General features: G+C 37.3%; 1 protein-coding gene and 1 pseudogene across 1 annotated transcript in view; both read right to left on the reverse strand.

Annotated features, from left to right (window-relative positions):
- CRPPA (CDP-L-ribitol pyrophosphorylase A) overlaps positions 1–26,791 on the reverse strand; it is a 291,595-nt gene that overhangs the window by 197,251 nt on the left and 67,553 nt on the right. The gene's annotated exons all lie outside the window — the stretch shown is intronic.
- Positions 6,142–22,947, reverse strand: LOC121474932 (annotated as a pseudogene).

A 26,791-nucleotide genomic window follows, 5' to 3' on the forward strand; every position in this document is an offset into this window, starting at 1 on the left:
CCTGCTTCCATAGTTTTGCCTTTTTCAGAAATCATTTCCTTATACTCCTGTTAGAGTATGCAGCCTGTTCAGATCGGTTTTTTTGTTGTTGTTTTGTTTTGTTTTGTTTTTTTTAACATCACACATTTAAGTTTCCTCTATGTCTTTCATGTCCTCATAGATCATTTTTTTGCCCTGGATAACATTCCATTTGCTGGATATACCATAATTTACATATCCATTCACCTACTGTGAATCATCTTGGTTGCTTCCAAGTTTTGGTAACTATGAAAAAAGCTGGTATAAAACACATGTAGGTTTTTGTGTGAAGATAAGATTTCAACTCATTTGAGTAAATATGAAGAAGTGCAATTACTGTATCATATGGTATGTTTAGTTTTGTAAAAAAAAAAAAAAAAAAAAAAAAAACCTGTCAAATGGATGTGCTATCTTGAACTCTCACTAGTGAGAATTCCTGTTATTCCATATCCTCAACCAGCATAGGTGTTGGCATTCTAAACTTTGGCCATTTGAAAAGATGCATAGGGCTATCTCATTGCTTTAATTTGTGTTTACCTAATGACATGGGGTGTGGAGCATCTTTTTATATGTTTGTTTATATGCCATTTTTGTATCTTCTTTGATGAGCTACCTATTGAGGCTTTTTACCTTTTTGAGTTTTTCTTATTTCTGAATTTTAATAGTTTTTTTTTTTTTTTAACGTTTTAGACAAGAATCCTCCATCACATTTGTCTTTCACAGGTATATCCTCCCACCTTTTGGCTTGTCTTTCTTTTAGGATGACCTTGGCAAGGCACAACTTTTTAATTTTAATGGAGTCCAGCTTATTAATTCTTTTGTGGATCACGCCTTTGGCATTTTCTCTAAAAAAGGTATCACCATACCCAAGGTCAACTAAGTTTTCTCCTCTCTCCTAGGAGTTCTATGCTCTACATTAAGGTCTATGATCCCTTCTGAATTTTTGTAAAGGGTAAAAATTGTGTCTGGATTCATGCTTCTCATGTGAATATTTACTTGTTGCAACCCTATTTATTGAAAATACTACCTTTGTTCCATCGTATTTCCTTTGCTTTTTTGACAAAAATCTGTCATTTACATAGTTTATTTCTGGGGTCTGTACACTGTTCCACTGATTTGTCTATTCTTCCACCTACCAGTTTTCATAACTGTAGCTTTACAGTAAGTCATGAAGTTGACTCAGTCCTACAACTTTCTCCTTCTTCAATATTGCACTGGCTGTTCTGCACTTTCTGACTCTATATAAAATCTAAAATCAGTTTTCATCTACAAAAAACTTGCCAGGTTTTTTGTTGGAATTGCTTTGAGTCTACAGACCACATTGGAAGAACTGACATCTTGGCAATATGAAGTCTTCCTATTCATAAATACAGAATAGATCTCAATGTATTCAGTTCTTTAACTTCGTTTAGAGTTTTGTAGCATTCCTCCTATGGATCTAATACATAATTGGGCAGGTTTATAAGTATTTTATTTTGGGGCCACTAAACCCAAATGATGTGTTTCAATTCAAATTCCACCTGTCCATTTCTATTATACAGTAAAGTGGTGGACTGTTGTTTAACAACCCTTAATTATCCATCTTTTCTACAATCACTTATTTTCAGTTTAATTCTTCCAGGTTTTCTTCCAAGACAATTATGTTACCTGCAAAGAAAGTTTCATTTTTGCCTTTCCCACAGTACTTATTTCCTTTTCTTATTAACTAAGAATTCCAGTGCAATGTTGATAAAGGAAAGGCGAAAGAGTACATTTTTGTCTTGTTGCTGATTCATGGGAAACTTCTAGCTTAGCATTAAGGATAATGTTAGCAGGGGAGCCTAAGCACTTTGTTCGTTGAGCGTCTGACTCTTCATTTCAGCTCAGTTCATGATCTAAGTCCTGGGATGGAGCCCCACACTGGGTTCCCCACTCAGCAGGGTGTCTGCTGGTCTTCCTCTCCCTCTGCTTCTCACCCCACTCGCATGCACGTGCACACTCTCTAAAATCTTTAAAAAAGAAAAAAACTGATGTTAGCTATAGGTCATTGTATATAAATTGAGGAAGAACTCCCTCTACTCCTACTTTGCTAGAATTTTATGAATAGGTGCTGGATTTTGTCAAATACTTTTCTTGCATCTTTCGAAATATTTTTTTTTTCTTTTTCAGCCTGTGATTGTGATAGATTGTAGTTGATTCTTTTAGAGATGAACTAGCCTTGAATACTTGGGATAAATCTTAGTTGGCTAAAGTCTTAAATTCTTTACATACATTGTTAGATTCCACATGCAAATGTTTTGTTGAGGTTTTTTTCATGTATGTTCATGACATAGTGATGGGTTTTCTTTTCCTGTCATTTTTTTTTAATTTTATTTATTTATTCATAAGAGACACGGGGGGGGGGGGGTAGAGATACAGGCAGAGGGAAAAGCAAGCTCCATGCAGCGAACCTGATGTGGGACTCGATCCCAGGACTCCAGGATCACACCCTAAGCCCAAGGCAGGCACTAAACCGCTGTGCCACCCAGGGATCCCCTTTTCCTGTCATTTCTTTGTCTGCTTTTACTAGTAGGTTGGCATCAGAATGAGTTAGCACTCCCTCCCTCTGCTTCTATCTTCTAGGAGAGGATATAGAGCATTGAAATAATTTCCTCTTTAAACATTCGTTAGATTTTACAAACAAAAAATTCGTTAGATTTTAGATTCATTTTCAAATGAATCTGGACTTCATGCTATTTTGGAAAATTATTGATCTATTTCTTTAATAGACTTAAGTCTACTCAGTTTGTCTATTCTAATGTGAGTTTCAGCAGGTCATCTCCCCCAATGTTCCATTTCATCTAGGTTATCAACTGAGGGTAGAGTTATTCATAATATTCTCTCACTATCCTTTTAATTTCTATCAGTTCTATAAAGATGTCCCCAGGTCCCCAGTTAGTAATTTTAGTATTCTCTTCTTTGTGCAGTGTACTCTATTAATCTTTTCAAAAAAACCAACTTTTGGTTTTGATTTTTGTCTTACTATTTTCCATTTAACTCATTTCTGCTCTAGGTTTTATCATCTTCTATTTATTTACGAATTTTTTTGGTCTAATTCCCTAATATGGAATTTTAGATTATCATTTAGATGCTTCTTTTCTAGAATTCAACACTATGCATGTACTACATGTACATTCAACACTATATATTTTCCTTTAAGGACTGCTTCTGCTGTATTTCAAAATAAGTGTTTCCATTTGTGTTTTAGTTCAAAATTCTTTAAATTTCACCTGCACCTGTATTATTGAGGACAGCAGTCTGTCCTGTGGCCTCACTTCTGACCCATCTAAAAAGAGTTGCTGATTTTTCAGTTTGCTCAACTTTTTGGTTGTTCATCAAAAAGACTGACCATTTCTAACTCTTTGCATACATAGGAAAATAAAAGCTCCTCCATGCACTCTTTCTCAGGATCTGGTGCTCCACCACAAAACTGGGAAGTACATTGGGATGCCTGAGTGGCTCAGCAGCTGAGCGTCTGCCTTCCGCCCAGCACGTGATCCCAGAGACGGGATCAAGTGACACATCAGGCTCGCTGTATGGAGCCTGCTTCTCTCTCTGCCTATGTCTCTGCCTCTCTGTGTGTTTCTCATGAATAAATAAATCTTAAAAAAAAAAAAAAAACTTGGAAGTATAGTGGGTAAACTGAAGACATAGGATATAGTAAGCATGATATCCTAACACAGAAGTGGAGTCTCAAGATGATTGCTATCACACGGCAGAATGAGAAATCAAGGCAAAGAAGGCATTGTGCCTCTGTAGGAGTAGCACCTACAAATGGAAAGAAATTCATAGACACAGTTTAAGAACAAATAGAATCTCTTTGGAAAGGACATGTACACACTGTCCTTGTATATCCTATTGAAAAAAACTCATGCAACATTTATACAATATAATGTAATACGCAACATCAGTATTATATTCCCAAGAAATATATGCTTCCAAGTTAAGGATTTTGTCTCAAAACATACGTTTAAAACTTTCAAAAAATGGGATGCCTGGGTGGCTCAGTGGTAGAGCATCTGCCTTCAGCCCAGAGAGTGATCCTGGAGTTCCAAGATCGAGTCCCACATCAGGTTCCCTGTATGGAGCCTACTTCTCCCTCAGCCTATGTCTCTGTCTCTCTTCTCTCTATCTCTCATGAATAAATAAAATCTTTTAAAATAAATCAATAAAAAATTTTTAAAAAATAAAATTTTCAAAAAATCAATCTGATATTCTGGTGATAATTAAAAGTTGCAGAACTTTTAAAAGTCTAAACATGGAACTTGAAAGTAACAGTTTGGGATCCCTGGGTGGCGCAGCGGTTTGGCGCCTGCCTTTGGCCCAGGGCGCGATCCTGGAGATCCGGGATCGAATCCCACGTCGGGCTCCCGGTGCATGGAGCCTGCTTCTCCCTCTGCCTGTGTCTCTGCCTCTCAGTCTCTCTCTGTGCCTATCATAAAAAAAAAATTAAAAAAAAAAAAAGAAAGTAACAGTTTATATGTTACTATATTACAAAATATGAACTCTGTCATCACAGTAAAGGTATTAATTTTCAATTTGGTTTTTTTTTTAACAAATTAAAGGAACTTGCCAACTGTATATTACAATTTATAATCAGTCCTTAAAGAGTTTGCTGAATTGATGGAAGTATATGTGCACTCAAGAATTTGAGGCCACTTTACCAAGCATTGAAGAGTACAGACACTGAAGTCAGATGGAGTCAGCTGGATCCCAACTGTGATCTGTCCACATGACAAGTCATGGAGAAGATATTTAAGTAGTCTGTTACTTGCTTTGTTCCGTTTTGAGAAATGGAGAATGAGAATTACTAAAAGAAACAGATACACGAGCTGTCTGGTGTAGTGTCTAATTTCTGGCTATTCCTTGATAAAGTCTGGATATTAGTTATGAATTTAGATAATTAACTATACAAACTGGGGTTTCATAAGTAGCCAGAAGCTTTGGTAATACCTAATGTTTATGTAAAGTTCCACTTTCCCTATACCAATATTGGAGTATCTCTAACCATATGTACTGAACTTCTGCTTTCCCTTACATCCAGTTTCCATCAAGAAAAATGAGAAAAATTATGATTGTAATTGGAAGAATAAAGGCAGAAAATGAGAAGTGTGTATAACTACCATGAATTCTCAATTGTGACAATTAGAGTAACGTCTATTCATCTATTTTAAAGTACTCTGTAAGTCACACATAGTGGAAGCTTTTTGTTATATATATTGCTTTACTATTTTTTCTGTGTGCAGTAGTAAAGTTCTATGACCAATTCCAAAGTAATAAACCTCCCATACTTTCCAGTCTTTCTTCATGGATCTTCACTCCACAGTTGACCTCCTTCCCTACCCTTTCTACTATATCATCCTGTTATGCTGCAATACATGCAAACCCATTATGTAACCGGTTCATCACCTCCTAGACCTGAAGGTAATACCAAGTGCTTGACATCAGTTTCAAGTGTTATCTACTGCCTTTCCCAACCACCACTTACTTCCAGATGCCCACTGTCCTTCCATGAGAAAATCCTATCCCTCCAGAATTTATGCCGCCTGACAAAATCTTCTAACCTTCATAGTACTATCATCTCTCATACTTCACAGGCTCCACAGTTTTAGGTAGATGGATCAATATTCATTTTTCACTCCAACTACTGACATTATGTTGGCTGAATTCCAAGTTTATATACAAAAACTTTCAAATCCTCTAGAAGCTTCCTTGACCTTTTATCTTCACCTCAACAACTACTTACTGTAATCAATCCTAGAAACGTGGAGGGGTTTTTTGACAATTATTTAAGACCTTTATTAACAGGTGCTTATCATTTATTGACTTTTTCTGGAAAAAAAATCAAATTGTAAACTCTTATTGCAAATTAAAAATGAGGTTACTAAGAATCTTGACCAGATATGAAACAGTTTGAAAACTTTTTAAAAGGTGTTGAGAAAAACGAGGCTTTTTTCAAACACATTATTATCAAAAGGATGTCTTTAGATAAAAAATAATAAAAGTGCCATGGTGCATAGATGAAACAGATAGTTCTACTATCTATCTGGTCTATGGCCAAAAAGCAAGCACTTAAGGTCTTCAGCTCCAGCCTTTTATTCTTTCCTACACTGGAATTTCATCTTCATTTCTTCGTGTTGGATGACTAAACCAGGTGATGGTAGAGACAGATTGGTAAATCCGTATTTGCTCAGCCCCGCCCTGCTCAGCCTCCAGAGCAGATGGATTCTAAGCTGTTGGATGGGCTGCTTTTGTCTGTCATCTTGTGGTTTAGGGTTTTCTGGGCATCCACATCTGTAATTGAAACTGCAGCAGTACTGACACTGAGGTGGCCACTGACCTTGGGTCTTAAGTCCTTCATTTCTTTATGTTCTTCATTATCCTTCTCGCTAGACTGTCTTTGTTCAGGAGACCCCAGAAGGATGGCTGTCTATAACCTCCATAACCACAGTACACATTGTCTCACTGGTCCACCTTGCTCTCCTCCACCCTGGTTGTCAGCACATTCCACCATGTTCTCCCTGCACAGGAGTGTTGAAATACAGGTGGGGGGAGGCCCACAGGGTCTCTGTAGTAGTAAGGTGGGAACCGCCACCTGCAGTAGGGCCTGTGCTGTGGCACCTGGCCTTCGCAAGCACTCTCCCATCCCTCAATCTCTCCCCCACTTTCACTATTCTGGTAATTCCACTGGTAACTGCATGGATGATCACTGCAACATTGAAAGGGTCTACACTGCTTACCATCTGCTGCATATTTACTGCCTTGCACCAGAGTTCCAGTAGGGCCCTTCCCATTTGCTGCCTCTGCACCCTTTTCTCCATCATCATCAAACTCCATCTTCTCCATGTCCTACACTATGAAGATACTTTTGTTCTTCTTTATGGCAGTCTGGTATACAAATATATCTTCCTTGGTGTTCTCTGTTAAGGAAACCATATCTGTTCTTACACTGAACCATTTTACCTTTCCCAAAACCTTTGATGGGATTAGCTTATTGACTCCTTCTGCTGGCACCACTGCCCTTGTTGTCCCCTTTGATTTGGGCAATGCAGAGCAGGGGTAGGGGTGGCTGGTGGGTCCCAGCGACCAGGACTGACCCAGCTTCTGGGCAGCTGCATCTCCTCAGGTGTGACAGTAACTAACCTTGAATCTGCTCTCTGGCTCATCCTACAGACCCAACCCTCAAAACTTTTATTTTTTCCTTTTATCCTATGGATCCTTTATTTCAATTGCTTTTGTCTTTTTTTAATTCAAGCATAGAGACACAAAATGTTACATTAGTTTCAGGTACAGTGATTCAACAAGTATATACATTTTGCTCGGGTCACAAGTGTAGCTACCATCTGTCACCATAGGACACTTGTACAATACCATTGACTACATTCCCTATGCTGTACTTTTTATCCTAGTGACTTACACATTCATTAACTGGAACTCTGTGCCTCCCAATCCCTTCATCCATTCTGCCAGCCCCACATACATATCCTTTCCTTTGGCAGTCACCTGTCAACTCGAGTTTACCTGTATCTGTGGCTCCTCTGATATTTTTTATTTCTACAATTCAAGTCTCTGACTAGAACCTCCGATCCATCATTTCTTTTACTCTCTCCTCACATTAAACTTGCCATTTTACCTCACTGAGACCTCCAACACTATAAAATTACCATTTGATCTTGACTGGAAAACTTTTATTTTCTTAGACTGTCCTTAAAAAAAAAAAAAAAGAATCAGCAAACTATAATTGAAGGCATTAAAAATTTATCAGTAGTTGCCTCCATCTATTATCTACTAGATCTCCTTTATAGACTCCAACTATAAATCAATCATTGTTCCATTCCTTGCATTTTCAATTTATATTTTTATCAGTTTTAAGTGAACATAGTTTGAAGAACCAAATATCTTTACATGATTTGTTACAAGAAAAGTTTACCTCACCCCCTTCACTCTAATTTGTCTCCCCCGGATACAATTATCTTTCCTTCTTTCAACTGATTTAGTATTTGCTTCCATGTTTAACAGTCAACTATTGTAGCAGTACAAATATACGATCTCAGTGGCATATGGTAATAAGCTTCTATCTCAGTCACAAAGCTAGGAGTTGGCTGAGATGATTGTGCTTCAAGCTGCAGTGCTATGAGCTGGCTGTAGCAGCTCTGACCCATTGATCACCCTCTGCAAGACAGACTGGAGGGGCTGCAACCAAACAGTGTATGCCTTCCTAACGGCAATACTGGAACCACAGCAGAGCAAGCCCAACTGTAAATCACACTTAAGCCTCTGCCTACATCATGTCTACTAAAATTCAAAGTCAAGAGACCCAATCCAGAATCAACCACCAGGGAAATATATTTCACTCACCAAGAGGCCAGGGCCAGAGCACATGAGCTGAACAGTGTCAGACGACTGAAAAACTGGGGTCAACTAACCTACTTACCACAACATACCTCTAACCATACTTGGGATACTACCTTTCTATCTTCTGAATTGGCCCCTCTATTGAAGAATTAATTCTGTCCCCTCTCCTCCCAACCTCATACACTAATACTTACCATTCCCCATCACTCAAAAGTCATAATTTTGGTTAAATCAGCCATCACTGACTATGTAAACATTCCTCCCAGCTAAGTCATATAATTCCCTTCTTACACATTCCTTTGTCTTCCCTGGAATTGGAACTTATCTTTTAAACTAAGTGTTTGGTTTTCTATATACTTATGACTCATTCAACAGCTAACACTTAGGTATTTGTTTAGTTCTACTCTTAAGATGTTTGGACACAAAGCACTTCCCCAATTTTATATTCCTGAAGTAATCACCCTTGGAGTCTTCTGAGCTTTCTCAATCAACATGGACTGTTTGTTCTCTGCTAGTCACACAGTTATCAATCTAAAATCTGCCTGTACCATCATTGTGGGGATAGCCTACATCTCTCCTGCCATGGATCTCTTATCTTCTGTATCCCATGTAGTCTGTCTTGAATAACTACTACATTTTTGTGGAACAAATCCTGTAATAGTTTTCTGAAAAGAGGTAAGTTTTTAAATCACTTTTTACTGCCTCACTTCCTTCTCTTTAGTTTTTTGTTTTTTTGGTTTTTTTACAACTTTTGTTGTTGAGTATTGGCTCTTTGATTGGACTTCTAATTTTCTCTTTCCTGTATTTCATACTTTTGTCCTTTGGGAAAGAGTTTCTCAGATTTCCTTTTTATCCTAGATCTTTTATTCTCTAAATGGTTTTTTGGTGTTTTGGGTTTTTTTTGTTTTTAGCATTTTGAACTTGTTTCATGTTGGCAGTAACTTGATCTTTTTAATGACATTTACTTAAAAAAAAAAAAAAGTTTCTTTTCCAGCCTATTTGCTATATCCTCCATGTTCTCTTTTGTTTCATTCTCTATCTTCCACAGTAATTCTGTGAAGAGCATTCTTTAAATGGTCCAGTAATACTTGTCAGCCTGTATTTAAGAGTGGAGGATTCAAAAGCTATTAAGTCATGAGGGTAGAGTTGGATTTTGCAAACAGTAAGCTTCACCATAGTGTGAGGGGATCAAATTGTTTATAGGGGAACCTCTGTAGTTAGTATTTTTAGGTCTTTATTTTTAAACTGGATAGATTCTCCAAACAAAATTCTTTCAATTTTCAGCCAAGAAGAAAAGCAAAGCCACAGGATACTGACTGCTGATTGGGGCAAGGGCCATGACCTTCCCCATTGAGCCAGTAGTAAGCACATGGTCTCTAAGTCACTATTTCAGGTAAGGCAATCATTCTTCTGCTGTACCCAATGTTTTCCCAGACACAGAATACTTCACCCTCCATCTTTTCTTGTCTCAGGGTAGGAATTGAGTTGTGGAGAGGAGAGGATGAGTTACAGATCACACTGCTTCTTTAACAATTTTTAGTAATCTCTCCTTAAGTTCTCCACTCCCACTCAATTCTAAAGGTGCTGTCAGGCCCTCAACTTTTGGGGAACTCTCCTGTAGATCATTTTAATTCCTAGCTTTCCCTATCACTCTCTTACAATTGAATCTTCTCACATCTAGTGTGCCAGTTACTATTAATTCGCCTGCTTTCTGGCTATTTGTTTACCACTGTCCCCCCTTATTATCCTTATTCTGGGGGTCTGTTTCTAATCACTTTCTAGTAGATTTTTTAAAGATTTTATTTGTGAGAGAATTAATGAGCATGGGGAAGGGCAGAGGGAGAAGCAGACGCCCCACTGAGCAGGGAGCCTGATGTGGGGCTCCATCCCAGGACCCCAAGATTGCGACCCAAGCCAAAGGCAGACGTTTAATAGACAGCCACCCAGGTGCCTGGCTTTCTAGTAGCTTCAAATTAGGTTTCAGGAATTATCAAAATTATCCAAGTGTTCAGTCAGTTAGGTTTATCCAGAAGCTGGAGTATGTGCATTTTAATTTCAAATTGTTTTCCATAAAGGTGGTTTCAATTTATATTCCCATAAACAGTATATGAGAATGTAGCAAAGTTGTTAACATGAGGCCTCAGAGGGATTGAAATACCTATGAATAAAAGTATTTTGTGTATAATGCAGTTATTTTTCTGGGAAAGGATTCCTCCAGTCTGAACTTTTATAATACACACTGAAGCTTGAATCCATTGTTTTATGGTAATTGTGTCATGGTCCGTGGCTACAAATAATCCAATTATCTATCTATCCTTCCAGCTTTAACATCATTCACAGTATTATTTTTGCAAGGCAGCCTGGGAAGTTTGCCCAACAAAGAACAATATATACATTAGAGAAAAACTAAATCAAAGGCATGCATGCACAGGTTTCTCACTCTGCAGTTACAGATCCATGCTCAGAATGTTTCAAGTAGAAACAAAATAGCCTATCTTACAATTAGGTAAACAATGAACACCTGCATTCCATTTATCATCTGAAAATCAAATTTTAAGCATTTTGCATACATTTACATTGTTTGAATTATGCAATGTATTCTAGAATTGCACAGAGACAGTTATCCAAGAAGCTTCGTTCTTACAATTTATCAGATCATTTCATGAATAAATAAGCAATTTCAGACTAAGTCCGTATGAGGCTGATAATATAGAAGCAATTCTCATGCTTCAGGAAAGAAATTACCAACGAACCTGGCCAAGGACAGGATTTCTTTGTGTACAAGTTTTTAAATGAGTTTACATAAAATTATACTCCTCAGAGGTTTAAGTACCTATCAACTGAAAACAAATGGTCAATTTATCACTTAGAGACAAATACCATCCATACGTATCAGTTGACCACTACCCTAGAAGATTTTTATTTCTTCTTTGGCCTTCAGATAAATGAAAAAATTAAGATGGGAAAATGAATTACACCAATAAGTCTAAAATAGTAGTATATTTAGCCATTCTGTTGACCTTCACAATCAAATATTGTCAAGCACTATTAAAAACTTTCACTGGAATATTCTATTATTCACTCTTATGGATCATCTTTGGAAACGTAAACTGATAAAAGGCTAGTAATAAAATTAAGATTAGAATATTGCCCAGAAACACACTGAGTGAACATATTACACATGTATTATCCAGACCATATAAATTAAGGAAAAAATGGAAACCCTTTGTCATTATCCCACCTCAGAGACAAGGCAGCTTTAAATTTATGAACAGAGAACTATTACAAGGCCACTTCTAGAATATCAAGAGATCATGGTATCTGAAGTAAGTCCAGGAAATTCAAAGAAGGGAGAATTCAAAGCTTCAAGTTATTTCAGTAGCTATATGATTGGTGACATGGTTACCCAGACTGAAAGATATAGAATAAAGAGGAGACTAAGCTATTGGCATCAGTTACATCTGCAAGTTACATCAGTTACCTGCAAGACATCTAGTAAAAATATTAAGAAGTTGTAAATACATACCAAACATTCATGAGGGAAAACATGAAAAGGAATGATCAGAAAAGGTGAAGAACATCTGGACATTTACTAAGCAAATATTTATGGAAAATTTACCAAGCATGAAATACTATAGATACTGAGGAGGAGGAATAAAGCTGAGAAAAATCATATAGGCAAATTTAAAACAAGGAGATCATAGGCTTATCAGAAGTATGTTCATAGGCTGGGAGAACCAAAGAGAACCACCAATCATTTCTTGAGATTATTTTGTTTTAATTGACACATTGTGTAAGTTGCAAAAAAAATTAACTGGAGTTCAGTGTAAGCAATTACAACTTTAACAATCTGCTTTAAACCTTAGACACTGTCTGAAGTCCTTTATTGACAAGTACAGTTTTAAAAATAACCTGCCTTCTACCCAACTTGTCCAATAGCTTCTTTTTCTTATTTCTTTTAAAGATTTTACTTACTTATTCATGAGAGAGAGAGAGATAGACAGAGAGGGAGAGACACAGGCAGGGGGACAAGCAGGCTCCATGCAGGGAGACTGATGTGGGACTCAATCCTGGGACTCCAGGATCATGCCCTGAGCCAAAGGCAGATGCTCAACCACTGAGCCACCCAGGCATCCTGTCCAATAACTTCTTTCTGATCCAGTCCTTGTAATAATTTAGTATACTCAGTCTTCTAATTTTCTCTTATTTCCCTTGATAGTTTCACACCTTTACAAGTCTTTCACTTTGCAATTTAGTTCCCTCAGCACTCTTAGCTGACACATTATCTATGACACTCTGTTTTTTTTTCATAGACTGTTCTTTTGGGTCTATATCCTCCAATCATGAGACAAGTCATATCTAAGAGTGGGAATTAAAGCCACCTGAACAGTATATCACTGCAGTGAAAATCAACCCCCAAATAGCTAATTCAGCAATAAAATGAAACTAAGGACTGATACATACAACAGCATGAATGAATCTCAAAATCATTTCACTTTACTGTAATAAAACAGACACAAAAGACTGCACATCTTTGATTTCATTTGTATGACATGATAGATGGTGAAAAACTGTAGAGACAGAAAACAGATCCATGATGGCTCAAGTTTGAGGATACAGAAAAAGAATTCAGTGTAAATTTGGCCATCTGATTTGTATTATCCAATAGAAAGCAGAAGTGACGACATCCCAGTAGAAAATCTGAGCTTTAAGAAACCTGTGTTTCCACTTTCTTATACCTCTGCCATCTCCATAAAAGAATATGCCTGAAGACTGCTGGTCAAAGAAGAGTGAAAAATGGTAAACTGTTCAGCCTATGTACACCTCCAGTGTGAGGTAGAGCTACCCCAAAACGCAGCTATCTAGCCAAGTCCATGATCAGAACCTCAGCTAACCCATAGATACATAAGCATAAATTGATTAACGATGGACTACCATGTTCATGGATGGTTTAGCACACAACAAACTAAGTTGTTGAAAAAGCTTTTTTTTTTTTTTAACTTACCAACTAGGAAGACCTCAATGAATATATTATTAAATAACTCTAGGGATCCCTGGGTGGCGCAGCGGTTTGGCGCCTGCCTTTGCCCCAGGGCGCGATCCTGGAGACCCGGGATCGAATCCCACGTCGGGCTCCCGGTGCATGGAGCCTGCTTCTCCCTCTGCCTGTGTCTCTGCCTCTCTCTCTCTCACACACTGTGTGCCTATCATAAATAAATAAAAATTTAAAAAAAAGAACACTAATAAAAAATAAATTTATTAAAAAAAAAATAAATAAATAAATAAATAAATAACTCTAAATAATAAACCACAAATATGTGCAAGAGGAGTCTCAAAAATGTTATACGAAAAGTCACATAGAAATATTACCATTATGGTTCTCTTCATAAAAACATTCAAAGCCAAACAATTTTAGGACACTTTGCTTATGTATTAAGACTATAAAAGAAGGCAAGAATATTATTAACACAAAATTAAATAGGAGCAAAGAAACACAGTGAGGACAGGGATGCAAACAAAAAAGAGCACACTAGGGCAGCCCCGGTGGCTCAGCGGTTTAGCGCCGCCTTCAGCCCGGGGTGGGATTCTGGAGACCCGGGATTGAGTCCCATGTCGGGCTCCCTGCATGGAGCCTGCTTCTCCCTCTGCCTGTGTCTCTGCCTCTCTATCTCATGAATAAATAAATCTTTAAAAAAAGAAAAGAGCACACTAAAGATGTCTAGTAATATACTTGTAATACTCCATAAGCGGATGATAAAAACAAAATTAAACACCTCTTTGTCTTTAAATCAGTCTATCAGATATTTAATACATACTAAGGAATGTATAAATCAAATATGTATGTATTATATCAAATATGCTTATTAACACACATATCCACAAATATCTTGCTGAGCAGACCACAAACTAAGTCCTGTATACCTGCCCCTCCTCCACAGAGAGCTAAACTGCTATCCCTAGGCAGGATGAACTTCACAGCACAGACAGCTATAGATTGGGAAGGAATTATTATAGCAGGATCACCTGGGCACACTAGAAGATCATCTAGGAACACCAGGATCATAACATTTCTTCTGTAATAATTAGCATCCTATTCTGAGGAATGTGATAAAACTCCTTAGTTATACAAGGAGTTAAGATTTTGTTATCAACAAGTATAAAACAAGGGATTGAAAACACAGCCCAATAAGTAGATCACTTTCTGCACAGTCTCTGTATGTTCTATGGATTGCATCATGGATCAGCAGAGTATGCCACTAGCAAACAACAATGACTCCAGGCCATCGGATCACCCTTTGATGTGCCTAGACCCTTGTGTTTCATATACTACACTGGCCCTTGCCACTCACACTCTCCATTATGCAAGAAAAAGGAGATAAGAGACAGTGTTATCTGCCCACGATATAACAACTGAGTTGTCGAAGAACAATTCTAATGTCATACTCATTTTTTATCTCAGTAGTGGAAATGCCTACAACATTGTGAGGTTTTTAGTACTGCCCTAATTTCCCTGTTTTTGTTCCCATGATTAGGACATCATCAGATGACATACTATAGACTTGAAATTATTTTTTGTACATATACTGGGACCCCACTCCCCCCTTTTTTAAAGGAAATGCCTAATCCACAGTCTTAGCTAAAGAAGCATCAACCTTGTTTTACTTCCTGTCATTTTATTTCCTGTTCAATCTATTGGTAGAGACCTATCCTCAGAGTAACCAATCTATCAGATGATCTATGGCTTATGATCTGAGTGAATAAATAAAACAGAGTAAATCACATTCCATCTGCAAGAAATTTGAACTACAACATAATAAAATAATCTGCAAGTTGGGCAAGGAAGCCAAACCTGAAAAGGTGCACATTCTTCTTATGACTGAAGAGCTATAGTAACTAAAGCTCAAGTTACAGGAAACAGAAATCAAATTAAGCAGAGGAACAGCTTTTAAAAAAATTGATTTATCATAAAGCAACAAAAAATCTGGCTTGAATAATGGTCTCAACAACTTGCCAGTTACCAATTATATTGTTCTAGAAACATACAGGTCTTTCTTTAAAAACTTGAAGTCTCTCTTTTTTTGCAAACATGAGATAGGGAGATTCCCTGGACATTGGAAAGTTACAGCATCAGTAAGAATTCTTAATAGAAGCAATTACCTTAAAATTCTCCCGCAAGACTGGTGACTGTGTAACCACAAGAACATCATTGATGATCATTTGTAAGTATGGCCATTTATCCAAAATCCTTTTCCAAACCAAAATGACAAGTATCAGACTGAAACTCTCTAAGAATACACCCTAGTACCTCTTTCACAATACATGTGAAACCTGCAGTCTCAGCTTAACATCGGCATGAACATGAATAGAATCTTCTATGGTATTTAGTGGTTCTAGAGTACCTTACATTATCTAAGATTCAAAGGATTTCTTTTTTAACTGTAAATACATGTACACAGAATACATCTACTATGCAACCAACATCAAAAGGAATGATACTTACTCCTTTTAAAATCACATGTCCTATAACAGTGGACTTGGCAACATAAAAGGAAATGATAGTCCGTCCAAAAACTGTTAGAAATTTAATCTTTATGCTAAAAAAAATGGTCTAATAACACTCTTTCATAACAAAGATTAGAATATATTTTAATTAAGAAAAACTAGAGGAAAAAAAGTTCAGTAACAGCACTAAGAATTTAGGACTCCTACCCACCCTCAGGTCTCATTCCTCTGAAGCAAATGCAGTCCCTCCTTGATTAATAATTATTATCCCCTGAGTGTTGACAATTATTCCTTGCTATTCAATGTAAGCAAAAGCACATTCTTTCCTCCAAAGGATTTTCATGATACTAAAAAGACATCTAACAGACACAGGCCTAAATACAAAAAAAAAAAAAAAAAAAATCAAAAAACCCAGCTGATTAGTTTTCATTGTGAAAGTAAGAGTAGAAGGAAACATATATAGAAGCTGAAGAAGGAAATTTCTCTTAAAATGTGGGGATGTCCTAGGATTTAGATCATCTGTCCTACAAAGCCCAAAAGTTACTGTTCTGAAAGTTTATCATCTGTCCTACAAAGCCCAAAAGTTACTGTACTGAAAGTTACTGTTTCTCTAGGGAATCCTCATATAGGATTTAAGAGCCATCAAATCCATTGTGAGCTAAAAATTATCTTAATTTGTAGGCACTGAGATGACAGAAAAGCTGAAGCAACATTCCTGGAAAGAACTGACTTATATTTCATTAATTTTGCATGTGTAACGTTTTGAGGTTAAGATAGAAATTCAAAACATACCTGCAGCATTTTCCCCCAATCTTGTGGTGTTTATGTTGTGTGGGGTTTTTCCACTAAGTGTGCTTGTGAAAGATAACTCTAAATTGGATCAATTTGGGACCAACTTTGTCTAGTGCCTGAAAACTACCAAATTATGAAAAAAAAAAAAAAAGCCATTTTCTTTTCCCTGGCTAGTTTCCACTTGCCTTGCTGCAATGTCAAAGCAAACCAGGAATTTGAATCTTGATGTCTTTCTAGGTTGTAACAGAGTGAAACTAAATGCCTGGAATAGGACATTGCAGTTCATTTTTACATTTTAACTTTGTCCCATTTTTCCTCAAAGAGTAGAAATATTTCACAGCATCTTTTCAAATATCCACCTGACAGAGATAGTTTTCCTTTCTCATTTCCAATACTGGGGAGGGCTCCAATTCACTCCAGGTGAAATTATCTTCAAATAGATCACAGCCTAGGGAGAAACAAGGGAAGGTGGCCAGGACTCAGTGGTGTCAAGTAACAAGCACCTTGAGTTCTGTGGGTCAGAGTGCATCTTGTGCAGCCAAAAAAAAAAAAAAGGTAATTCCTAGGGAATAGCTGTTGGAGATAAGCATGTGCTCTCCCCAGGGTAAAGTACTCTTTCTTTCAAATAGTCCTTTCATTCAAAACGTTCCTTAAGGTAAACAGTGTTTTTCATCTTGAAATTTTTATGTTAGTATATTTATGTCAATATGTATGTATCCTTATCTACATATATTTTATCAATATATGCACTAAAGAGGAAGGGGAAGCTCCTTGGCTCAGCAATAAAGGTGCAAATGCGCAACATCCACTCATCCTACCTTACTTTACCAGAAGTGGAAATTCAACACAGGACAAGGGTGTGTCCCATCACAGACTTGCTACAAAATGCTAGGCCACACTCAGCACCACACACTGCTTTTGCCTCAGGCTACATTCCTCTCCGCCTGTTACTCTCTTCTCCATTCTCCATAAAGCTCAGAGGCTTCCTGTTCTAACTTCTCTCATCTATTTTTAAAAGTCACATATGTATTTCACATTAGACAGTAATTAACCACACTCACTATAGAAGCCTTAGTGGGGGAAAAACGTCTCCCAATTCATCTAGGCTACCCCGAGGGTTTTTTTATTTCTTTTTTTAAACTTAATTCAGTCTCCTGAGAGATTCTAGAACCCTGCTGTAACTTTTAACTGAAGGGTTTATACATCCTGGATATTTCATTAGGTAAATACTCTGGTTAAATGAATAACAATCTAAAGAGAGTACATTCAAAATACCACCAGTCTTGCTTCAAATTCTGTTAGAAACACTCAAGCACTATACCTTGTGTAGTCAGAATACTCTTGCGGACGAATGCATAAGTTGCTGCTTTGTTTTTTAACAATCAGATCTGTCTGTACTTACATCTTGCTGATGAAATTCTCTCTGCTATATTTTGAGGGAGAAAACAGTAATTCGGTTGTTACAGGTTTTTTTTTAATGTTTTTATTTACCTTTTGACTCCCTTCATCCATTTATCCTACCTACTCCTCACCTCCTACCCTGGCAACTACCTATCCCTTCTCTGTAACCATTAGCTTGAGTTTTGTTTTTCAGATTCCACATGAGACAGATTCTCTTTATTCACCATCTATAGGCACTTTGGTTGTTTCCATGTGTTGGCTATTATAAATAATTCTGCAATGAATGTAGGAGTACAGGTATCCCTTTTGAGGGTTTTGCTTTTCTTTTGATAACTACTCAGAAGCAGAAGTGCTGAATCATGGTAGTTCTTTAACCAAGTAACCTCCATATGCTTTTCTGGTGTGGCTGCACCAATTTATGTTCCATCAACAGTGCAGAAGGATTGCATCTTCGCATCCACACCAGCCTTTGTTATTTCTTGGCTCTTTAATAATGGTCATTCTGACTGGTGTGAGGGGATAGCTCATTGTGGTTCTGATTTTCATTTCCTTGATTTGTCATATTGAGCATTTTTTCATGTACTTTTTGGCCAGCTGCATGTCTTCTTGAAAAATGTATTGAGATTATCTGCTTATATTTTTAGGTATTTTTCTATTGAGTTGTAGGGGTTCATTATTTTTTATATAAACTGCTTATTAGACACATGATTTGTAAATATGTCCTTCCATTCAGTAGGTTTGTATTTTGTTTTTTTCCCCTTCACAGTGTAGAAGCTTTTCAGTTTGATGTAGTCTCCACATATTTCTATGTCTACTGTTCTTGTTTTTGGTGTCAGATCACATCAAGGAGCCTACTACCTCTGCTGGCTTATAGTTTTATGGTCAGGTCTTACGCTCAAGCCTTCAGTCCATTTTTCAGTTACTTTTTGTGTATTGTACAAGATAGTCATCAAGTCATCAAGTCATCAAGTCATTATACATACGGCTATCTGGTGTCACCAACACCACTTATTGGAAAGACTGTCCTGTCCCATGTGTTCTTGACTGGTCATAAAGTGATCATATACATGTATGTCTATTTCTGGGCTCTGTTCCATTGATACTATATGTGTATGATAACAGTGTTTTAGTTACTATAGTTTTGTAATGTAGTTTGCAGTCAAGAAGCATAATGCCTCCACATTTGTTCTTTCTCAAGACTGCTTTGGCTATTCACAGTCTTCTGTGGTTCTGTACAAATTTTAGGATAATTTCTTCTATTTCTGTGAAAAAATGCTGTTGGAACCTTGATAGGGATTGCAAAGAATCTATAGATTGCTTTTGGTATGGACATCCTAAATATTGATTCTTCTAATCCATCAGCATGAAAATTTCTCATTTACGTCTTCAATCTCCTTCCTTACTATCCTTGTTTTCAATACTTATATCTTTCACCTCATTGGTTAAGTTGTTCCTATAGATTTTATTCTTTTTGATGCAATTGTACGTGGGATTTTCTTAGTTATTAGTATATGGAAACAAGTCTGTGTTTTGATTTTATCTTCTGTAACTTTATTGAATTTATTCATTATAATACTTTTTTGGTGGACTGTTAAGAGTTTATTACCTATGACATGTATCATGTCATCTGCAAATGAGTAATTTTCTTCCTTTCCAATTACATGCTTCCCCCACTTTTTCTTCTTCTTAATTGCTGTGGCTAGAACTTCCAAAGCAATGTTGCAGGAAAGTGGGTATACTGAGCTTTCTTGTCTTGTTTCTTATCTTAGAGGAAAGGCTTTCAACTTTTCATCATTGGGTATGATGGTTTATGTGGGCTTGTCATCTAGGTCCTTTATTATGTTGAAGTACATTTCCTCCATAAACCCTCTACTTTGTTGATTTACCAAAAATGGAAGATGATCGTGATGTTTATATTTCATTTTGTTAATGTGATGTATCACATAGACTCATTCATAGACGGTGACCCATTCTTCCACTACTGAAATAAAACCCCTGATAATTGTGAATAGTGCTTTCAATGTGTTGCTGCTTTCAGTTTGCTCATGTTTTATTTAGGATTTTGGCATTGTGTTCAGAGATACTGGCCTATATTTTTTTATTTTCTTGTGGTGTTTTTCTCTTGTTTTCATATCAAGGGAATTCTGGCCTCATGTGTTAGAAGATTTCCCTTTCTATTTTTTGGATGATTTTTGAAAAAAGGAGTTGATAGTCTTTAAAAATTCATGCAGTCTACCAAATATTTTATCTAAACCTACTTTTAGAATATAGAAATCAGATCCTCCAGGTTGCATATAGTCAATATTTGAAAAAATACATTTACTTCAATTTGAAGGTATTACACACATGTGGAAAATTAACTCCTTAGAGGCACTGCTTCAGACTGTGCCCAGTCCTTTTCTTCTCTTTGTAAACTGCATATAATACAAACCTACTGAAAATCCGACACACATGTATGCATGCACACAGACGAGAAAAGTCAGGGATTTTATGGAAAGATCAAACTCAAAATTATGTCTTTTCTAAAAACAATCTCTTAAATTGTTAAAGACAACAAGCTTAAAGAAAATTTAATTCTCATTTGGTTACAATCACAGGAAGACCTATAAAGGTCAAGTATCTAGAAACCATGATGTAAGCCACAAGTATATGAAATACTGCATTAAGTTCTGTGGTCTTTTCAATCAGATTAGACTAGAAAATATTCTTGGCTTGTTTCAAAAGGTTTCAATAGCTTTCCTTGAATTTACAAACCTAGAAATGGTCCATCACCAAGAATCAGGAGCTCAAAATTCTTTTTCCAGTTTCCTGTAGCCTTCTTCCTTCCAAGTGGTAAGTCCTCTATGAAATCATATTACTTTAAAGAAAATAAAATGTACTAATTCATTACACATACGTATACATTAACAATCGCCATATGTCTGGAACTGAAAGAAGCAGTAAAAACCAGCTCACTGTATTCTTAAAGTTCTACAGCACAACTGAAAATTTAGTTGTTGGGGATCCCTGGGTGGCTCAGTGGTTTAGTGCCTGTCTTCGGCCCAGGAGGTGATCCTAGGGTCTCAGAATCGAGTCCCACATCAGGCTCCCTGCATGGAGCCTGCTTCTGCTGCTGCCTGTGTCTCTGCCTCTCTCTCTCTCTCTCTCTCTCTCTCTCATGAATAAATAAATAAAACCTTTAAAAAATATTTTGTCAATTTATTAACCCCTCATTATATAAGAAGTATGGTTATGAGGCAGCTTAACAAAACTAAGTACATTTCTACTATTTAGCAAAGTATGTAAGTATGCCTTTACCTCTGTTACCACTACTCACCTATGCTTATCTTCTCTTTAACTTTAGTTGAAATAAAAAGTTAAAGTGAATAAAATTGCCAAGAGGTCCACCAGTTTCTTGTGTAGAAATGGTATTTGTTTCCTAGGGTATTACCAGCAGAAAATGCTCCTTAAGTGAGTAAGTTTGGGAAATGCTAGCTTAAAGTTTAGCAACTTCACTTCAGTCTTTGGTTACAAATATCCATTTTAGAGTGGGAAATATCAGAAAGGGAGACAGAACATGAGAGACTCCTCTAACTCTGGGAAACGAACTAGGGGTGGGGGAAGGGGAGGTGGGCGGGAGGTGGGGGCAACTGGGTGACAGGAACTGAGGGGGGCACTTGATAGGATGAGCACTGGGTGTTATTCTATATGTTGGCAAATTGAACACCAATAAAAAATAAATTTACGGAAAAAAAATGAATATCCATTTTAAATATTCAAGTCAGGAATATTATGTCTATTATTTCCCAAATATTATTTTACCATGAGACCTTTTCCCAAAGCTTATCTTCAAGAATATTCCATAGAACACAAGTTAGAAAATGATTTAACCCTTCTGAGCTCAGTATTTTCACTCTTTTGCTACAGAATACACTCAAAATCCCCACTGCCTCCAACCAGGCAAATCATATTTAGTGGTAATTAAAAGGCAAAACAGGGGATCCCTGGGTGGCGCAGCGGTTTAGCGCCTGCCTTTGGCCCAGGGCGCGATCCTGGAGACCCGGGATCGAGTCCCACGTTGGGCTCCCGGTGCTGGAGCCTGCTTCTCCCTCTGCCTGTGTCTCTGCCTCTCTCTCTCTCTCTCTCTCTCTCTCTCTCTCTCTCTCTCTCTGTGTGTGACTATCATAAAAAATAAAAATAAATAAATAAATAAATAAATAAATAAATAAATAAAGGCAAAACAAGGCACAAACATACATTTTAGAGAAGTATATTTCCAACTTAAAGAAAAAGACATTCACAAGATGTTTACTTAGTATCAAAATATAATTAGTAATTAACATGGTGGATATGGCAAGCAAACAGTATATGGTCAGGAATCAACTTTGGTATATTTGGCTCTTGCATATTTGACTTGACACTCCTAAACTCAGAATTCTGAGACAACAGTCATGTAAAAAAAAAGAAAATCAAGTAATATTGTTACTTGTTGAAGGTACTAAATCAAGTAATATAGTTACTTGTTGAGGGCACCAAAATTCTTTTCTCCATAAAAGCAACAAGAACACTGACAGATATTAAAATTAACTTCTTCAGAACTCTGGAAATTAAAGCCATGTGACAGTCTATGGAATGTTTGCTCCAGTAGCTAATGCAGGATCTTGGATTTAAAAAAGAAGAAGAAGAAAACACAGTGAACATGTGGCATTTTAACTTACCCAGCTCTCCCCAACCCCCACCCGACAGTCTCTTCTGAGCATCATGGTCATCTTGAAAACCAATAGCCTGCAACCACAGTGTAAAACAGAAGCCTAGCAACCACTGGATATGGCAAAACAGAACTGGAGCTTCTCCAAATTCTAATCCCCAGGTAACTGCCATAGTTTCATCCCTTCCCCTGTCCCCAAGTTTCCTGAAAAACCTAAATTCCAAGTTTTGTTTTTATTTGACTTATGTCAGAGATTTCCAGCATAGTGTTTCCCCGGGAGCATGTGCTAAAAATTATCAGCAGTAATTGCTTACCACAGCAGTCCCTAATATGGTGGTAGCAACTGAAGCAAACCATAAGCTAACCTAAACCATTAAAAGAAAAAGCTGAAGAATGACATGTCCATACAAGGCTTTGAAAAGCTCAAATGTTATTCCCAGGTATCTATTCAAGACCATGAACATGCAGAGGGCTGCCCACAGGCCCAGGAAAGACCTGAGAAGGTCCTATGCTCTTACTTCTGATTCATCTTTTGCCTCTTCACAAGCAGCAAGTGAGAACAAAGCCAGAGTTGTAAACCACTTCCCTGAGCATACCAAGTGTGCCCCTATACATAGACACCAGGCAAAGCATGGAACATGCTTTGTTCCGATATTTAAGGAAATCTGTTATCGTTAAGTGACCAAACTATTCCAGCAGAGACTTCACTGGCTACATGTGACAACAGAAAAGAATACGTGTACTACAGACTTCAAGTAAGTCATTTAACCTATCAATAGTACAAATATCTTGAACAGGAAACTCTAGGAGGGGTGGGTTCAGATTTCCAAAGTTGCCATATTACTAAAAAGGGCCAATTTTCAACAAAATTAGCCAATACGTCAAGAAACAAGAGCATATGTAAAGAAAAAAAAAATCACACAATTGTCCTGAGGAAGGCCAGACTTTAGAGTTACTAGATACTCAAAGTATTTTAAATGTGTTTAACGAGCCAAAGGAAACCATGTCTGAACTCCCTGAAGACAGTGAGAGAACATATTCTAAATGCTAAAAGGCAAAAGACTGTCAACCAAGAATTTTATGTACAAAAAAAAAAAAATCCTTCATAAATGAAGTACAATATTCCATGTAAGCAAACAGTAATAGAATGCTTTACTAGCCAGCATAGTCTGTAAGCAAAACCAAAGGGAGTCTTTTGAGGCCAAATGAATTAACATTAGACAGCAACCTGAATCTCCACTAACATAACGAGTAGAAATAACTACTTACATTAAAGACGATGTATTTTGTACCCCTTTATTTTTATTTGATTTTATTTATTCATGAGAGACACAGAGAGAGAGGCAGAGACATAAGAAGAGGGAGGAGAAGCAAGCTCCATGCTGGAGCCCTATGTGGGACTTGATTCTGGGATTCTGGGATCACGCCCTGAGCTAAAGGCAGAGGCTCAACTGCTGAGCCACCAAGGCAACCACCCCTTTGTCTGATTTAAAAGGCAACTGCAAAGAACAGTAATCATAAATAAGTATAGAAGGTATACAGTGTATTAAGATGTCATTTTTTTTAATAAATTTTTATTTATTTATGATAGTCACAGAGAGAGAGAGAGAGAGAGGCAGAGACACAGAGGGAGAAGCAGGCTCCATGCACCAGGAGCCTGGAACTCGATCCCGGGTCTCCAGGATCGCGCCCTGGGCCAAAGGCAGGCGCCAAACCGCTGCGCCACCCAGGGATCCCTAAGATGTCATTTTTATGATAATACAGCATAAAACAGAGAATCCAGTATTGCTTAACCTTTTGTTGTCAACTTACATGTTTTTTTTTGTTTTTGTTTCAATGCTGAAGAAGCTTTAATTTTAAGAAAATGTATGAGAGACCCACACATTTGCAGTCAGCACTCAATTCTCAAGTAACCAGTTTGGGAACTTTATAAATTTTAGGGGCCTAAGAATGATACTAAAGTATGTAGAATCAGCCCATTTTATATATCAGAAATCCACTTTTTAACAGTACAAGCAATCTGCTGCTAGAGACTATATTTACTGAGGTTATTTCCTTCCAGAATCCAAATAATTTCCTTGAATTCTCCACATCAAGATATAAAGATTTTGTTTAGGTACTGCTAAATTCACTTCCCTATAAAAATGACTTCTTAAAGCCCATCGTATATTTAAGTGTTCCAATGTGTTAATAAACACTTGTAGTAAACTGCCATACCGAAACAAGATAAACAAGAGACAATACATTTCAACTAAAAACATAAACTTGTTCTATAATTTCTTCCATTTTTTTTTTTCTGTTTTGTACCAGTCTCCACCTACTGATAGGAATGCTATCAGATACAAATGTCCAGGGGCATTCACCTGGGCCCTGGTGGGCCTCCCACAGGCATCTCCTGTCTCCAAACCAATGTTATAACTGGACCAACCCTGGGGGTCTAAGATGCCAAGACACCCTTCAGCAACAACCATCAGGAAACTTAGGGGAAAAAATAAAAGTTTATCACTTACAAGACTTGGAAATGACATAGCGCACCCAGGGCTTTATAGCAAGGTCACAGGTAGAGAGCACACATGCACAGGTAAACAGTTCTGCTGTATTGAGGTCAAGCATGGGGACTTACGGTCTTGGAAGCTCAGTTTTTATCGGTAAATTTACAATATAAATGGAAGAATTTAAAGCACAGGAAGTGAAAAGTGGCCCTAAAGGTCAGTACTACAAAGGAAGTTAAAAAGGGAATTAGAAAATAAGGAGAAAACAGACAGGAAAGTTTCTTGAGGAGTTGATATTTAAGCTGTGATCTAAAAGATGAAATTAAGCCAGAGTATGAGAAAAAGCACTTGTGTCAGCCGAAAAAAAAGATATGTGACTAATCAGACTTGTAAAGCTCCTAATACCACCAGAATGTTACAAGTTCAGCACCTATTTTCTTCAAGCCAAAAAGTTCTTGGTAAGAAGAAAAAGAAGTTAAAAATAAACTTTAAAGGAAAAGCAGAGGTAATATCTAGTAATTGTGGACTACTGAAGATTTAAATGTTGACCATATTTTTTTTATCATTTCCCCCGTAGAATGATATACATGTACCCTTGCCACTATCTCAAATGTGAAGTGTACGGGCTCATTGCACTGATGTGGGGACTGGTCACATGCCTTGCCTTGTCCAATGGAATGAGAATGGTAGTGGCATTTTGATAGGTGCATGCCTATTGCTTATGAAGCATCCCATCTTTCCATTTCTCTTCTAATTTCTGCCATTGTTATAAGAAGTTCTCTAAGGTAGCTTCTGCCCGTTCAGCCTGGGCTCAAGAAACACACAGAGAGCAACCTGAGAACAGCCCTCCAAGCAAGGAGCCACATATACAAGACCAGACAGGACAAGAACAACCCCATCAAGCCCAACCTGGATCAACCAACACCCAGCCCATCTGCAGACAGGCAAGCAAGAATAAATAATTGTTATTGTTTCATGCTATGAGTTTTGGTAATCTCTGCACATAAGAACAGCTGACCATCATTTCTAATATGAAGCACTGGACTAGAAAATTTCACATGGGTTAGCTCATCCAAAGTTCCCTTTGAGATAGGGCAAATTAGTATCTATTTAACCATTTAAGAAAATGAAATAAGGAGGGGCACCTGGATGGCTTAGTTGGCTAAACATCTGCCTTTGGCTCAGGTCATGGTCCCAGGGTCCTGGGATCCAGCCCTACATGGTCTGTCTGTGCAGTAGGGAGTCTGCTTTCCCTTTCCCTCTGTGCATGTGCTCCCTTCTCTCAAAATTAAATTTAAGAATCTTAAGAAAAAAAATGAGATAAATAGATTGTGTTTGAATATTGGTTCTTAATCTGTCAAACAGCAAAGTTTCAAAGATATGTGGACTTTTATTACAGTTATAGTCCCCCAGCCCAGACCTGGCTTCAGTATACTAACAATAGCATTAACAAATAGATCATTATCTTGTTTCTAGTCTAGCACTTAGGATGTCAGTTACAAAAAAACTGAAAACTAATCGGGGT

The sequence above is a fragment of the Vulpes lagopus genome, chromosome 13 (genome assembly GCF_018345385.1).
Source record: "Vulpes lagopus strain Blue_001 chromosome 13, ASM1834538v1, whole genome shotgun sequence".
Classification (NCBI taxonomy): domain Eukaryota; kingdom Metazoa; phylum Chordata; class Mammalia; order Carnivora; family Canidae; genus Vulpes; species Vulpes lagopus.